This window comes from Orcinus orca, chromosome 6 (assembly GCF_937001465.1).
Source record: "Orcinus orca chromosome 6, mOrcOrc1.1, whole genome shotgun sequence".
Taxonomy (NCBI): Eukaryota; Metazoa; Chordata; class Mammalia; order Artiodactyla; family Delphinidae; genus Orcinus; species Orcinus orca.
The window spans coordinates 110,975,613-110,992,737 of record NC_064564.1 but is presented as its reverse complement, the minus strand read 5'-3'; the positions used below and the strand labels follow the sequence as shown (position 1 = coordinate 110,992,737).

General features: G+C 41.2%; 1 protein-coding gene across 1 annotated transcript in view; it reads left to right on the top strand.

Moving 5' to 3' along the window:
* The first annotated feature begins 357 nt into the window (after positions 1 to 357).
* The window catches only part of MAPKAP1 (MAPK associated protein 1), a 231,336-nt gene continuing 214,568 nt past the window's right edge, over positions 358 to 17,125 (top strand). Inside the window, exon 1 of the mRNA XM_049710710.1 lies at positions 358 to 617. The gene's annotated coding sequence lies outside the window, so the exon portion shown is untranslated. The remainder of the gene's footprint in view (positions 618 to 17,125) is intronic.

The following is a 17,125-nucleotide window of genomic DNA, read 5'->3' as shown; positions in this document are numbered from 1 at the left end:
TCTTGTCCTAGGATACACAGCAGGTTAGAGTTGGCATTTAAACCCAGGTCTTCCTCATCACTCATTTCTGGAGGAACCAAGGGCTTTTTTCCGTGGAAGCAGGGAGAGAGAGGAGGAAATTCCAAGGAGAAGGCTGACGCTGATTTCTACCCAACCCAAACCCGGAAGTCAACGTACATTGCCAGACTCCCAGCTCACCTCCCACCCAGGCCTTGGCCGGAGGCGGGGAAGTGGTGCGCACGCGCACGGCCTCCCGTTCAGCCCCGCCCCCCGTGAGGGCTTCCCTCCTTGCTCTTGGCTCTGGGGCTTGCGCGCTACGTCCCCAGCCAACGGCTTCTTCCCGTTCAGGGACTTCCGGTGCGCGGAGTGCGGTTCCGGGTCGTGGCGGGGCTCGGGGCCAACAGGGCTGCTGCTCAGCTGGCGAGCGGCGGTGAGCGGCAGGGGCATGAAGGCGAGCCCGGAAAGCGGCTGCTGAGCCGGCCGGGAGGAGCGCCAGTCCCCGAGGATTCCGAGAGTGCGGAGCTCGGGCAGGGGCCGGGAGGCGCGGGGGAGCCGAGCCATCCCCTCAGGAACGTGTCCCAGGGCCGACCCGGCCCGTAGTGTGGCAGCAGCTGCAGGTAAAGGTTGCCCCAGCCTCTAGCTCCTTCGCTCGCTACCTCCGCCAGCCCACCCGAGGAGCCTGGCGGCCTTCCTCACTCCCCCCGCGCTCGGCGCTGCCCAGCGGGCAGCCTGTCTGGCCCTTGCTCTGGTCTCCCTTGAGCATCCGTTTTCTGGCCCTTTCGTGGAGGCAGCTATGAGCCTGACAGCTGGGTGTGTGATTTGGGGGAGTAGAAACTAGTGGACTTGGTAGAATTGGGGTTTGGGGAGGGTACTGTTGACTCTGGCAGTTTCTGGCTGTACCCTCGGCAACATCTAGGTGTCTTAATCTTCATAACGAGAAAATCAAGTTTTTAAAGCATTGTCTGTGCAGTCCCTGTTTCCCAGCTCCCCTTAGCTCCATTGCCCCAAAGGGGTAAACAGCCTCGCAGAACTGTTTTTTTCTAGCCAGAGTGCTGCTGGAACTTTGTTTCAGCCTTTTGTTTATGGGAGTGGCATAGAGTCTTCCAAATCTGTTTAAGGCTGGGGAAAAAAAAAACATTTTAGTTTAAGCAAGAGCATTACTTTAACCGGAGACCCGAAAGTTGACTCAGTGATTGGCTCAATTTTCATTCTGAATGAAGTGATTTTTGAAGCCTCTCCCAATACCTGGCACTGTGCAAAAAGCATCATGTTATAAACCAAAACCAGCAAAGTTCAAAACTTCCCCATGCGTGAACAGTCAAATGGAGACAGGTGTTTACAAACATCGGTTAAAGCGAAGTCAACGTTCTCATTCTATCAATATTTTGACAAGCAGAAGGGGTGGATTCCTAATTTAAAACAGCAGAAAAGAAGGCACCATGTTTTATTCTTCATATTCTGTGAGCTCGCACAAGATGCTCAGTAAACGCTGAAAGAGTTGTTGATGAAGTATTGATATTTGTTTTATCTTTTTCAGTTTACACATTTGCAAGGTTGCTGGGGCCTGTGAGGCATGCAGGCGGCCCCTTTCCCATTCAGCTTTGTGTTCATACCTTCCTTCATCTCCTGTGATGCCTGAGTGTACTCACATTCCTCTACACCTCCTGGCTCCTGGCTAACTTTCCAGCTACGCTTTGAAAGGCCCCCTACCCAGATCCTTTACTCTGGTTAAGTAGGACCTAGATGCCTTTGTTGTTTCCTTTGTTCGTTGTTTTTTTGTAGGACTTTCTCTCTGCCTAGATTTCTCCTTTTCTGTTCCCACCTATTGAGATGTTACCACGGCCCAGCTGAAATTGGCCTTCCCTCAACCAGTTCAGGGCAATCTCAGCTGGAAATGATTTCTTTTCTAGAATCCTATAAACACTCATTATTATATCTACAATTATTTCACTTAGCAGACATCTACTGAGTATGGATATATACCAGGTACCATGCTAGACAATGTAGAGATAAATAAGACTCAGTTCTTGTCTGCTCAATTTAGTGAGTGAGATAAGGAAATAATTCGAACACAGAATGGTATGTACACTGCGGGAGAGTTCTTTCTGTGATCCAGTGGTAGCACAGAAGAGGGGGCGTTATTCACTTTTGAGGAGTGTACTATGTCCAGGTAATGTTTCATAATGTGGGGTTAACTAAGCTTTGTTATTTACTATACTGGAGATTATATTAGGTTTCTCTTGTTTAATCATTTTAACCTCAATTCATAGATTAGGAAGGCTCAGGATAAATTACACATCTGGTATGAGACAGCCAGGATTCAAACCCAGGTCTGTCTTATGCCTACATCTGTGCCTTTTCCATTATGTGTTTTTCTTTTCTCACACCATAGCTCTCTGTATGCAAATACATATTGAAACAGGTATACAAGAGAAAAAATATCAATGTCAATATGAATGTCAGATAGTCCTTTAAATGTAGAGAAGACCTTAATCTTCCAAGGCAAGAAGGTAGTAGGTGGGTCAGCTCAACGTTGAATGAGTGGACCAGACGTTCTGTAGAGAACAACCATGGATGCTGGCTTCAATTCTTGGTCCTTCCTCTTACTAGATATGTGACCTTTGGCAAGTTTCTTAATTCTAAGTATCATTTCCTTCAAGTATAGTTTGAGATGGGGAATGATAGAGACTTCATGAAGTGTTGTGAGCTAATGTGGGTAAAGGGCCTGATTTGTGGCAAGGTTCCCCTGAAAATAGCTGTAAGATGCAAAGATGCAATGCCTGCGGCATGGTTTTAGAGTAGTGAGTAGACCAGCCTGAATAAATCAAACCATTGCTTCTTTCAGTGGGAATACTGGGAAGTAAAGTTGGAGGGTCAGGAGGGGGTCAGAGTCAGGGCGTGTGTGTTGGGCAAGAGAGGTCACTTCCCGTTTCTGCTCATAACCTTTCCTGTTAATAAATACCTTGAAGATCTATGATTCATTCGGCTGTGCCAGGGAAAATGTTAGACCCAGGGATACAAAAAGGAGTATAACCAGGTCCCCACCCTGAGGTTGTTGACACTCCCATGGGGCAGACATGTTTGTGCAGGTGAACCATAGCAAAGCATAGTAGGTACTAAGATAGCAGTCCCCACAGGTTACTGTGGAGCACAAAGGAGGAAACACTGATAATGGTAGCTAATGAGCACTTACTGTGTGCCAGCATTGTGTTAAATGCATTCTCATTCATTCCTCTACAGGATGGTGTTATTACCATTCTGATTTTACAGATGAGGAAACTAGAGCACAGAGGTTAAATGAATTCCTTTAGTTTATGCAGTTGTTGGAGCTGAGAGTAGAGGGGATTATCTGCCAGACTTTGGTAACTCCACTCTTTGGTACTACGCCATGTTGTGTCTTTGTGGCTTCGGAGAGGAGCTAGCCCTTGAGCCCTAGCTTCAACGTGCCCATCACCATGCTGGGCAGTAGGAATAATGAGGAATGAACATGGCTTCTGCGCTCAAGGAACTCATCACCTCATCTGTCTCGTTAAATATATATACTTAAGTGGGGTGTTTGTTTTGCTTATTGACTCATAACTGAAGACTTTAGAAACTATTGCAGTTCAGTAGATTATATATGCTTCAGCTGAATTTGCTGTAAATCTGTTATTTTGATGTGTAGGCCTTATTGTTAAGGACGCAGCAATAGATGTCAAATTATTATGACAAAGAATTCGGTCACATTACATTGTTTCTCTTATGGGAGGTACCCTGACCTTGTGTTTTCTGTGAGTTTGAAGTTTTTCACTCAAAAGTTAGCACATTTTAGCTTGTGTTAAAGTAATTGAGTGCTTACAGTCATCGTTAAATGTTTCTGTATACCTTATTTCCTTCAGTCTTTATGATTCTGTGAGCTAGGGTATTACCAATTTAACACGAGTAGCCTAAGCCTTAGTGGTTAAGTGTGTTACCCAAGAGTCATACAGCTAGTGAGTTGATAATGCAAAAAAAAAAAAAAAAGTTGGCCAAAAGAGTAAACAAATATTTATTAATTTAGTTCTCTTTTGAACTCTACCTGAGGAGTCTCCAACTCAAATGCCCATGATGTAATATAAAGAGTAGGACAGATCTTGTGAACTGGAGGGCCCATGACCAGTCAGTCTGAAGGCAGCAGTCACTACTCAGCTCCAGTTGCTTGTCGCCGTGTGAGGAAGTGGACCCAGTATCTCTAGATCTTCCGATTGTTTTCAAGAGATGCTGGAAATCTGGATTTTAATGTATTTAGTTTAAAAAACTGCCCTTAAAAAAATTATCATGTAGACCAAAACACATTTGTGGGCTGTGTACAGTCTTAGGCTGCCTGATTGTGAACTCTGACCTACCTGCTCACTGAAATTTTGATACCCACTGTTCAAAGCAGGAGGTACAATGCCTGTTGTGATTATTGATCAGAAATCTACTGGTAAATTGCTAGAGTGAGGGGGTGTTGTATTTGACTCATACTGATATCTTTGGGGAAGTGGCAGGGTAAATGCTTTTACTGTATGATCAGGCTGAATTTCTGGAGGGATGGGGTTTGGATGAGGTGATGATGACCTTGTAATACTTTTGTGCCCTTAGCACTTTAAATGCTGCCAGATCTCTTGTTTCCTTTGGTACTCTCTACAGTACATGAAGTGAACAAGGGGGGTTATCATAACCTCTTGAGATGAAGAAATTGGTGCCCAGTGAATTACAGTTTAGTAGAAAGTGCACTAGACTGAGAGGGACTTGAATTCTGAATGCAGGTATGCCACTAACAGCCTTCTGGTTTTGGTCAAGTCACTTACAAGTATCTTTGTATCTTTTTTGCCATCTGGATGATAATGAGGGAGCACGATTGAAGTCTTGGTGAGGTCTTTTCAGGATGCCAAGCTTTCTGATTCTAATTGACATGCTTAAAGCTGCACAACTGATTACTGGCAGACTCCAGTGGAGAACAGTTCAGATCTAAAATGATGCTTCTCTCTTTTTTTTTTCTTTTTTTTTTTTTTTGCGGTACGTGGGCCTCTCATTGTTGTGGCCTCTCCCGTTGCGGAGCACAGGCTCCGGACGCGCAGGCTCAGCGGCCATGGCTCACGGGCCCAGCCGCTCCGCGGCATGTGGGATCTTCCCAGACCCGGGCACGAACCCATGTCCCCTGCATTGGCAGGCGAACTCTCAACCACTGCGCCACCAGGGGAACCCTAGGGTTTTTTTTTTTTTTTTAAATCAAGAATCTTTGTTAAAGAAATAATCAGAAATGTAGAAAAATATTCATGTTCAAAGGTGTTCACTGTGGAAGTATTTATAATAGCAAAAATTAGAAACAACTTTAGTAGTCAACAAAGAGGTAAGAGAAATGGAAAAGCCATAGAATGGAAATATTGTACAAGCATTTTAGATGTTTTAGAAGAATTTTAGTGACTTAATATGCTCATCATATAATATGAAGTGAAAGAAGGATATAAAACTAAAGTATGATCTCAATTAATGTCAAACACACAAAGAAAAAAACAGGTGGTTAGATTATAGGTCTTTATGCTCTTTTCTGTTTTCCAAAATACTCTCTGATAAACATAAATTACTTTTCAATAAAAAATCCTTTTAATTAACTTGTAATTGAGAAATATGGGTAGAGCTAGTGCACATCATTTTGACCAAAAAGTTTTCCCTAATACAGGTGATCTGAAGTTATATTGGGTTGGCCAAAAAGTTCATTTGGTTTTTCTGTACGATGGCTGTAGTAGCACTTAGTTGTCTTTAACTTCATTCGAAACAACTTTGTTAGATTGTATTGTGACAGCTATCATATCAGCGTGCATTTAAGAAAAAACTTGGTGAATTTTTGTGTAGCCATTTTAATATTGAAGATGGAAGATAAAAAGCAACATTTTCGGCATATTATGCTTTATTATTTCAAGAAAGGTGAAAATGCAACTGAAACGCAAAAAAAGATTTGTGCAGTGTATGAAGAAGATGCTGTGACTGATCGAACGTGTCAAAAGTGGTTTGCGAAGTTTCATTCTGGAGATTTCTCACTGGAGGATGCGCCACCGTCAGGTAGACCATTTGAAGTTGATAACGATCAAATTGAGACATTCATTGAGAACAATCAACGTTATACCACACGGGAGATAGCCGACATACTCAAAATATCCACATCAAGCGTTGAAAATCATTTGCACCAGCTTGGTTATGTTCATCACTTTAATGTTTGGGTTCCACCTAAGGCGAAAAAAACCTTCGTGACCATATTTCCGCATGCAATTTTCTACTTAAACGTAATGAAAATATTCCGTTTTTAAAACAAATTGTGATGGGCGATGAAAAGTAGATACTGTACAATAGTGTGGAACGGAAGAGATCATGGGGCAAGCGAGATGAACCCCCACCAACCACACCAAAAGCCGGTCTTCATCCAAAGAAGGTGATGTTGTGTATATGGTGGCATTGAAAGCGAGTCCTCTCTTATGAGCTCCTTCTGGAAAACCAAACGATTAACTCCAACAAGTACTGCTCCAGATTAGACCAACTGAAAGCAGCACTCGCCAGAAAGCATACAGAATTAGTCAACAGAAAACGCATAATCTTCCATCAGGATAACGCAAGACCGCATGTTTCTTTGATGACCAGGCAAAAACTGTTACAGCTTGGCTGGGAAGTTCTGATTCATCTGCCATATTCACCAGACATTGCGCCTTTGGATTTCCATTTACTTTGGTCTTTACAAAATCCTCTTAATGGAAAAAATTTCAGTTCCCTGGAAGACCGTAAAAGGCACCTGGAACAGTTCTTTGCTCAAAAAGATAAAAAGTTTTGGGAAGATGGAGTTATGAAGTTGCCTGAAAAATGGCAGAAGGTAGTGAAACAAAACAGTGAATACGTTATTCAATAAAATTCTTGGTGAAAATGAAAAATACCTTTTATTTTTACTTAAAAACCGAAAGAACTTTTTGGCTAACCCAATAGGATTGTATTTTCAAGTTAGTTTTAACCTCAGTTGTTTTACACTTAGGATATGGTTTCCTGTATCTTGACATACATGATGTTGAGGTTCTCCTCTCCTCCTCAAAAATATCTTGAAAGAAGAGTCATATTTGTGTAGGTGGTACCAGTGTCCCAGTGCTACCATCACCTCTTTAGTGGCCAGTGGGTCAGTGAGTAGCCCTGTGACAGCTCTGTCTTTCAGAAAGAGTACATGCCTATTATTCGTAAGGCTGGTCATTGGTATATAGAGCTTTTTTTGTGAGTTGAATATTTGTATCTTGGTAAGTGCTTTTTTGGTATGGAAAAGTGTAAGTGTGAATTTCTATCTCACTTTTGAAAAATTTTGTAAGAAAAAAATTAAAGATCAAAGTTTGAATTTTACTTTTTGTGATAGCAGTATTCAGGATGTATGAATATTAAAATGTCATGAAGAATTGTGTCTTTTACTCTTTTCTAATTATATACTTCCTAAATGAAATTGCAGTAGTTTCAGCTTGTACCGTTAAGCATGATGTCTAGGTTTTTTTTTAAATGTGCATGGTAATTCTCGTATATACAAAAGCATGCAAAAATTTAACAAAGTATTTGAGCATATTTAAATTAGGAAAATACCAGGCAAGATGTTTCATTTTGTAAACTGCTTCTGTCCAAAGCATTCTGTATATTATCAGAATGAAAAATGACAGCACTTTGTCATCTGTTCAAATTGATATTGCACTCTTTGCAATGACAGCTGAAAAGGCCCACAGGTGCCATATAAAGAGGTGATCATGTTGTCATATTTCATTTCGGCATCCCTCTGCAAAGCCATAATTACCTAATTAGGTTGTTAATTAGGAGATTAGCATTTCACTGTATTGATAGAATGCTCTTTACTGGCGTGGGGCTAGATACAGATTTGTCTGCCCTAATTTATAATCTCTGCCTTTTTTGTGCTTATTTATTTGCTTAAGATACTGATGTGGGGCAATTCAGTTTACCTGAGAAACAGTTTGTTTACAAGCTAATGAAGCTTTGATCGCAGGATTAAAGTTGCTGAGTTAAAATATGAACAGAATAAAAAAGGTGGTCACATCCCCAAAATGATAATAAAAATTCTGAGTTGGTATAACTAGTGTTCTCATTAGCATAGGGAACAAGCACATGATAAGAATTGAAATTGTTGGTATTAAGAAAAAATCCAAAATACAAAAATGAAGTCTGAAATGTGATAGAGATTTATATGTATCTAAACTAGGCGAAGGAAACTAGTTACCTTTAATAATAAATCTCTGTCACTTGTACTTGAGACATAAAATGTGTTAAATATTTTTAATGTATTTCAGAAGCTGAAGCTTGGTTAATGATTTCAGAACAAATATATTCAGTCTTCAGTTTAGACTTCCTTAGATAGTCATCATGCATCAGGGTTTATTTCATTTGTACCTTCTGATCATTAGTTGGTGCTTGGAACATTCTCTTCCCACAGTCTTTGCAGTCCTGAGTGCTTATGGAATTTGAAGTATTTCGCAGTAACCTTCACTTGGTGAGCTATTTGGAGTTAAGTGGTGTTTCTATCAAGTATGTGGACATTCTTTTTTGGGGGGGAGAAGTGGGCTGGCAAAAAAAAATTTCCGCTTATTTTTACTCCAGTGCAAGATTTGACAATAATGTTTGTAATTTGCATTATATATACCTTTACCACTCTTTCCAGTTAAGGAGATTAAGTCCTAAAACTGAACAATGTTAGGAGTACCATTCCCCCTGGGGTAGTAGTTTACCTCCTTTTGATTTTATTTAGTATTAGCGGTTAAAGTTGTAGAAAGTACATGTGTGCTTAAGCCCTTTTCCCCATGGTTGTTATGAAAAATTGGATTTGGCTGTATCTGTAATTTTCTTCAAAATTAAAAAAATATTTTATATGAAGAAAATATTACATGCAAAATGTTCTATTTAGTCAGTTAAGTTTTTTGCTTAACTGCAGTCATTCACTTATTCAGTCAGCATTAGCTGAATGTATATTGGGCATTAGTCATATGTTTGGGAATCGAGCAATGAAAACTACAGGCACGGACCCAGTGCTCGTGGGATTTGCAGTCTAGTAACGGAAGTGCAGCGTAGTTTGAGGAGTAAAGCCTAGTGTGAGAAGTGTTAGAGTAATGAGAGTCAAGGTGAGTATGGAGGAGTACCTACCCTAGACTTGATAAGGTCAAACCTTCCAGGCAGGTGCTGTCTAAATTGGGATCTGAAGGGTGAAGGAGAAAGTGATGTTTAAGCCAGGTGGAAGGAGAGAATGGTTTTAAAGGCTGGAAGAACACTAAAAGTTGAGAATGGCTAGAGTAGAAAGAACAAAGGGGATAAATGGAAGATGGGGCTGCAGAGGAAGCAAGTTCAGTTATATTAAAGAGTTTGGGACGTTATTGAAGGGTCTTAAGACAAGTTAGGAAGCAATTGCTATAGCCTAGGTGAGAGAAGATGGGATTGGATAATGGAGAGAAAGAGAATGAATGAAATCTAGAGAGAGAAGAGATGCATAGTATTGGTAATTAAATGGCGGTAGGCTTCACAGAAAGGAGTCAAGGATTCAAATTTGGACATTCTATTTGTTTCCTAATTTTAAGTATGAGAATATGTGTTTAAGTACCTCATAGAGAAGAGGTCCATGAGTCTTATTTTCCAATATGACCCCCAAATATACAGTACTAGCAACTAGTTTTCCTTTTGGTGAATTGGGGAGAATACTAATATTTGAGTGTCACTGTTGGGCCCTACCTTGTGAGAGCAGCTTTGTGAGGTATGAGATAATGTCTTACTGAGGTCCAGAGGAATTGTGACTTTGCCAGTTTTCTCAGCTACTGGGTGGTAGAATTGGGAGCACACACAAGATTTCCAAAGCCTTTATGTTATCTGTCATGCCATGTTGTCTTCCTTGTTGTGTCCCCCTCCCTTTGTTTATTCCAAAGTGAAGAGGAGAATTACTCCCCAAGGACCAGTAGCTCAGTAGGTTGCTGATAGAGGCATTGTGTAAACTCTGTGACTTCCCAGGCCCAGCTCTGGGGTGGATTAAAGCAGTGTCTGGTGCTTTGGTAGGAGAAGCTGCTCAGTGTAGGAATGCTTGCTTCAACAAAGTCACAAGTTCTGTTGTGTTTTCTGGCACTAGGCTTTAATCTCCCCCAATTAGAAATGTAGATCAGCTACCTCCACACAAGGTCACTAATGTATAGAAAGTTCTCCTCCTTTCCCCAGGGGAAAAGTCTTGAAATCTCTGATTCTTGGGTGAGGAATTTGACATCTCTTTGATGTAATCAACTTGTATTACAAATTGTTTAAAAAAATTTTATGGTTACTGTCACCAGTACTGTTCAATTAAGTGATTTGTTGGTATCCTTGTGTCGGAATCACCTGAACTAGAAGAAATTCTAGGGTGCAGCATGGATTCTAGCCTCTCTGTGTTTCTACCCCACCCCCTTTTAAAATTGAGATATAACTCGTGTATCATAACATTTACCCTTTTAAAAGTGTACACTTTAATGGTTTATCACCCCCAAAGAAACCCCATACCCATTAGCACTCACTCCTCATTTCTCCCTCTGCTAGCCACTGGCAATCATTAATCTACTTCCTGTATCTATGGATTTGCCTATTCTGAACCTTTTATATCAATGGAATCACACAATATGTGGCTTTTTGTGTCTGGCTTCTCAGCATAATGTTGTCAAGGTTCATCCATATTGTAGCATATATCAGTACTTCATTTCTTTTTTTCTAAATAAATTTATTTATATATTTATTTTTGGCTGCGTTGGGTCTTTGCTGCTGCATGCAGGCTTTCTCTAGTTGCTGTGAGCGGGGGCTACTCTTCGTTGTGGTACGCAGGCTTCCCATTGCGGTGGCTTCTCTTGCTGCGGAGCACGGGCTCTAGGCGCGCGGGCTTCAGTAGTTGTGGCACGAGGGCTCAGTAGTTGTGGATCGCGGGCTCTAGAGCACAGGCTCAGTAGTTGTGGCGTACGGACTTAGTTGCTCTGCGGCATGTGGGATCTTCCCGGACCAGGGCTCGAACCCATGTCCCCTGCATTGGCAGGCGGATTCTTAACCACTGTGCCACCAGGGAAGTCCAGTACTTTATTTCTTTTTATTGCTGAATAATATCCCATTGTATGGAAGTACCACATTTTGCCTATCTGTTCATCAGTTGATGGAGGTTTGGGTTGTTCCCACTCTGGCTATTATGAATAATACTCCTGCGGACATTCTTGTACAAGTTTTTGTGTGAGCATATGTTTTCAATTCTATTGGGTGTATTACCTTGGAGTGGATTACTGGGTAATAAGGTAACTCTGTTTAACAGTTGAGGAACTGACAAATTGTTTTCACAGGTAGCTGCACCATTTTACATTCCCTCCAGCAGTGTATAAGGTCTGCCGCCTTTCTGCTTTCACTTTCTTCAGGCTTTCTATTGCTCTGGTCTGGGCTGGAAGCAACCCTAGGCATTCCATGAGCCCTTTTGTCTTGATGAATGGGAAATTCTCCAATTTTATCTCTTCAACTACATTCACTCTACAAGCATATGTGTACCAGGCCTTATATTGGATGTTAGTGACAGGAAGCCAAATAAGGCTTCTAGTCCTTTCTTCTCAAGGACTCCACAATCCAGTAGTTGGAACTTCTTACTAGGACATGCAGGGAGAGGGAAAAGTCAGTGAAGAAAGTACAGTTGACCTTTGAACAACATGGGTTTGAACTGCACCAGTCCACTTACATGTGGATTTTTTTTCAATAAATACAGTATGACAGGATCTGTGATTGGTTGGATCTGTGGATGTGGAACCATGGATGCGGAGGAGGGAGGGCCAACTATGGGACTTGATCATCCACAGATTTTAGTGTCTGCGGTGGTCCTGGAAACAATCCCCCAGGTTTACTGAGGGACGACTGTAACTGCTTAGATATTTGTGAATTTCCACAGCACAGATCCTAACTTTAGAATCTAGGCAAAGGTTGAGTTGATTTTTGGAGATTTTTGGGGGTTTCTTTTCCTTGGCTCATCCTTTAACTACAGTCATCCTCCTGTATTTGCAGGGTATTGGTTCCAGGACCCAGAGGATACCAAAATTCACAGATGCTCAAGTCCCTCATGTAAAATGGCGTAGTACAGTCGGCCTTCCATATCCTGGGTTCTGCATCTGTGCATTCACCCAACCAACCAAATTCAATCTGCAGTTGGTTGAATCTGCGGATGCCGAACCTGCATATACTGAGAGAGGACTGTTTTACTGTTCTTGGGTTTTGTCACTAGGTTACTGCTCGTTTCCTTGCATATTTTCCCTGGGTAAGCTCATTCACATCCATGGCTTCATCTGTCATTTATATGTTAATGTCTTCCAAATTTGCTCAGATCTTTCTCCTAGGCTTCAGGTTTGCCTGTCCTTCATGTGTCAGTTATATGTTGTTGTCCCAGATTTGCTCAGACCTTTCTCCTGGGCTGTTAGGTTTATATCATGATGGATCTCTGTTTGGGTAATCCATAGACATATCAAGCTCATTGTGTCTGAAACATAGTTCCTCATTTCCCCTCTCCCTGTTAAGCTGTTCCTACTTTTCAGTTCAGTTTCATTTGTTGGTGCTGTCATACAAGCCGTAAACTTTCGCCTTCTCCTTAACCCTCCACATCCACTCAGTCACCAAGTTCTACCAATTTTATCTCCTAAATATTTTTTAAAACTGTTTCTTAAGTTCATAGGCCTATCTTTCAATGCCTTACTTTGGATTTCATCATCTCTTCCCTGAGCTATAGTCACAGCTTCATAACTAATCTTGTGTCTTGTCCATCAGATTAATTTTCTGTGCAACTGCCAGAGCAGTCTCTCTGAAATGCTAACCTAAACAGCAGCTTTGAACTCCTGGTAGTTTTAGTTGCTAACTACATGTTCTGCTATATGTTATTTTAGTGCCTTTTCTCTTTGAAAAAAGCTGGATGAATGAATCATCTTTTAGACCAGGGAATAATTGCAATAACAATAATAGTAAACATTTGTATAGTGCTTACCATGGGCCTGGTGCTTTTATACACACATAGCATATATGATTTCTTTCAGTCCTCACAATAATCCTATGAGATAGGCACCAAAATTGTTCCCATTTATTTATAGATGAGGAGGCGGAGGCACAGAAATTGTTACTTTCACTAGGTCCCATGATGAGTGAGTGGCTGAGTCCAGGTTTGAACCTAGGCAGTCTGATGCTCTTAGTTTCTCCTGTGTCCCTTTTCCCAACCTTCCTGATTCCCTCCACTTCCCCCACTCCAAAGGTTAGTTATCTTCTCCCTGCTACTGCAGTAACCTATGCATGGCCTGATGTTAATCTGCAGTTCATAGGACAGATCGGGAGCACATTTTATTTTAAACATTATTGAACAAGGAGCCAGCATTATAGACTATTTAATTGCCTGCTCCCTCTTGCCCCTATCTTAAGGTGACTAAGTTGGAAGTGATCACTTCCATTACCTTGATCTTAGTCACCTCTGTGTAGCCTTGTCTGAGTATCCAGTTTCCTTTAGATAGCTTTCCTTTGTGTTTCCATAGTACTTTGTTATATAGAATCCTCCAGCATTACTCTCATCCTTTATTGTGGCCATTTTTGTACTTTTCTTCTTGCTTGACTGTAAGCCTTTTGGGGATAGGGACTATGACTTGTTACTTTATACTCCTAATTCCCAGCATGTAGTAGGTATTCACACTTGTTGAATTTCTTGAATGAACAGGTAAGTCCGACCCATATCTAGACTAGTGAGAGAAGAGGATTCAACATGTGATGAAATGGACTTAACCTGGAAATTCGAGGCAGCGTATAATAGCTGTTCCGAGCAGGGGTTGTGGAGCCAGGCTGCCTAGGTTTTATCTTGGCTCTACCTCTCACTAGTTATGGGGCCTTGGGCAAGTCTGTGCCTCAGTTTACTGATTTGTAAAACATAAATAGTAATAGAGTCCACCTCTAACAGTTTTGTAAGTGATGTAAGTGTAAATAAATAAGCAGCCTTCTGGAATCAGAGAATTAATTATTCTACTTAAAGTGTATTTTGTGAAACACTCCCCCCCCAACTGTATAACATTACAGGCAGAATGAAGCCAGTCCTGCTGCTCTATCCTAATGTTTGATCCATCTGGTAATAGTTTTTTTTAAAAAGGTAATCTAGAAGATATAAAAAATACTTGGCAAAGTTAGTGCAGTTTTGTTAATAATAATAGCAGTTACCATTTAGTGAGGTTATGAAAGTGCCATTCAAATGAAAGTAGAAAGCACCTTTCACAGTCACAGAAAAATAGTTTGGGGGTTATCTGTTTAGAATAAAATATCTGTTGAGATTATTTTATGCTGCCCTTCCTTCATTAGGAGTTGAATAAATGAGTTTGATAGTTGACAGCTTATTTTCCCTCCAAAAAAATGTAGCTAGAGCAGGAAGAGTCAAGAATATTGCATCTTGGATTTGAATAGTGCTTTTTTACTTTTTGTAAGTATCCCTATGAGGTGGATAAGTAGCACATAGATTATGAATATTTCACTGCTGAGGGAACAGAGGCAGAGGCACCTAACTCACTTGAAATCATCCCATAGCTAGTCCCTAGGCAGGCTACAGGCAGTAACCTGGAATTCCAGATGTGTTTACTAACTTCAATGCTTGTAGTTCTAGGAACCAGTTTCCGTACATAATAGCATTTTTTAGACAATAGTGCTCACTCAAATCAGTCAGTGTGGTTTACCTTTGAGAGGGTTTGCTGCCAAAATCTTGATGCTATTAAAATCTTTGTCAAAAAAGGAATTCCTCATACCTCTGTTCTTAGAGTGTGAACCACGGCACCATGATATAAGTAAAACATGCAGTGGAATTCTTCTGGCCTTTGAGGGAAAACAGTATGAAGCAAAACACACAAACCTTTTTACTTGAACCCTGGGTGAACACGTGATTACATCCTCCTCCTCCACCTCCTCCACCTCGCGTGTGATTGGAATAGAATTTGAGAGCTGAAAAGGCCCTTCTTATAGTTCATCCTCCCCATTTAACAGATGCAAAAAATGGACTGATGTGTAAAACAGGTTTAAAGAGTTGTAAAGAGGTAACTTGTCCAATGCCATGTAATTAGGTCCCTGGTAATTAGGGAATTGGAAGTCAGGTTTCCTGAGTGGTGCTTGCAATAAACTGTGTTGCTTCCCTCAATTGATGATGTGGTTAACCTGAGAGCCAGGTAAGTGGAAGCATAACTATTGAATCCTTCTACTTGGTTAAGCAAACTTCAAATATTGAGGAGACAGGAAAAGGAAAATAAATCTTAGACTGTAGCAGGAGAGCTATCTACTGCACCAGCACCATGGATAAGGGCCCTTTTTTGTTTTTGAAAATCATGGCGCCACCCTTCGGGAACAGGAAAGATTTGTTTTGTCTGTTTATTGCACACTGAGCCCTTGCTGGATGCCAGCCACTTTCTACTAGAAACTGGCAGTACAGTGATGATTAAGACAGTGTGCTTAAGGAGTTGAGAGTTTAGAAGAGAAAACCAACATACAGACAGTCATTATTATTTTTTTTAAGTGTGATTAGTTTCTTTGTTTATTCATTCATTCATTTATTCATTCCTTAACAAAGCAGCCAGAGAGATACTTTTATTTTTTATTATTTAAAAAAATATTTATTTGGTTGCGCTGGGTCTTAGTTGCAGCAGGTGGGCCCCTTAGTTGCTGCTTGCGGGCTCCTTTAGTTGTGGCTCGAGGGCTCCTTACTTGCGGCATGCAAACTTAGTTGTGGCATGCATGTGGGATCTAGTACCCCGACCAGGGATTGAACCCAGGCCCCTTGCATTGGGAGCTCGGAGTCTTAACCACTGCGCCACTGGGGAAGTCCCCAGAGAGATCCTTTTTAAAATGTGAGTTAGATCATATTGCTGCTCACAGTCTTCCGGTGATTCTCCTTTCTCCTTGTAATTAAAGCAAAGTGCTTAGAATTGCCTGTAAGGCTCTACTCACTTTTCCCCACTCTTCAGACCTCATCCTCTACTACTTGCTTCTTTGCTGGGCTCCTTGATACTTAGTGCCAGGCATACTCCCCCTGCTTGGCAACACGCTTACCTCAGAAATCCATATGGCTTGTTCTTTCATCTTCAAGGGTTAACTCTCAAATGTCACCTTCTCAGTGAAGCATCCCTTGACTATTTTATTTACAATTGCAGCTGTGGCTCCACCTACCTAGCATGCCTTAGCTCTCTTTTCTGTGCTACTTTTCTCCATAGCATTTCTAACTTATTGTCTAATTTAATTCTCTATTTTGTTTGTCTCCTTCATTAGAATGTGAACTCCATGAGGGCAGGACTTTCTGTCTGCTTTGTTTTCTGCTGTACTCTGCATCTAGAATAGTGCCTGGCACACAGGAGGCATTCAACAAGTATTTGTTGAATGAATAAATTCAACAAACACTTAGCACCTATTACTAACAGGCAATGTGCTGGATTAATTATTTGGTAGAAGTAGTGATGAAGTGCAGTACAGTGGGACCACATGGGAGCAGCTAACCTGGTCTGTGGGATTCATCAGGGAGGTTTCCCGAGAGAATTGACCATTGAGCTGGATTTAGAAGAATGAGTAGGAGGAGGCCAGGTGACAGTCTTCAGATCAAGTTATAAGTTTGGAGGAATGTAACTTGTCTTTATTGTAGCAATTTGAGCTGTGGTTCTCCATAGGGTAGGATAAAATTTCAGAAAACAGATGCTAGGAGTTGAACTTTGTTTAGCACCTTCGAAGATTTGAGCATAGATTTTAGTAGCAAAGTTGTATATGTATGTATTAATCTTGGTATTAATGAAACCATTCGGGGGTTGGAAATTGCCACAGATTTAGTGGCTTCAAACAACACATCACTGCAAGGTTTCTCAACCTCCGCATTATTGCTATTGACATTTTGGGGGGTATAAGTCTTCGTTGTGGGTGCTGTCCTGTGCATTGTATGATGTTTAGCAGCATCCTTGGCATTAAAAAATTTGAAATTGGCAATTCCTTAAACACGATATTCATACAACTAACTGTATTAAAGGTAGAAATAAAATGCTTTTAAAACAGTTTGCGGGGGCTTCCCTGATGGCGCAGTCGTTGAGAGTCTGCCTGCCGATGCAGG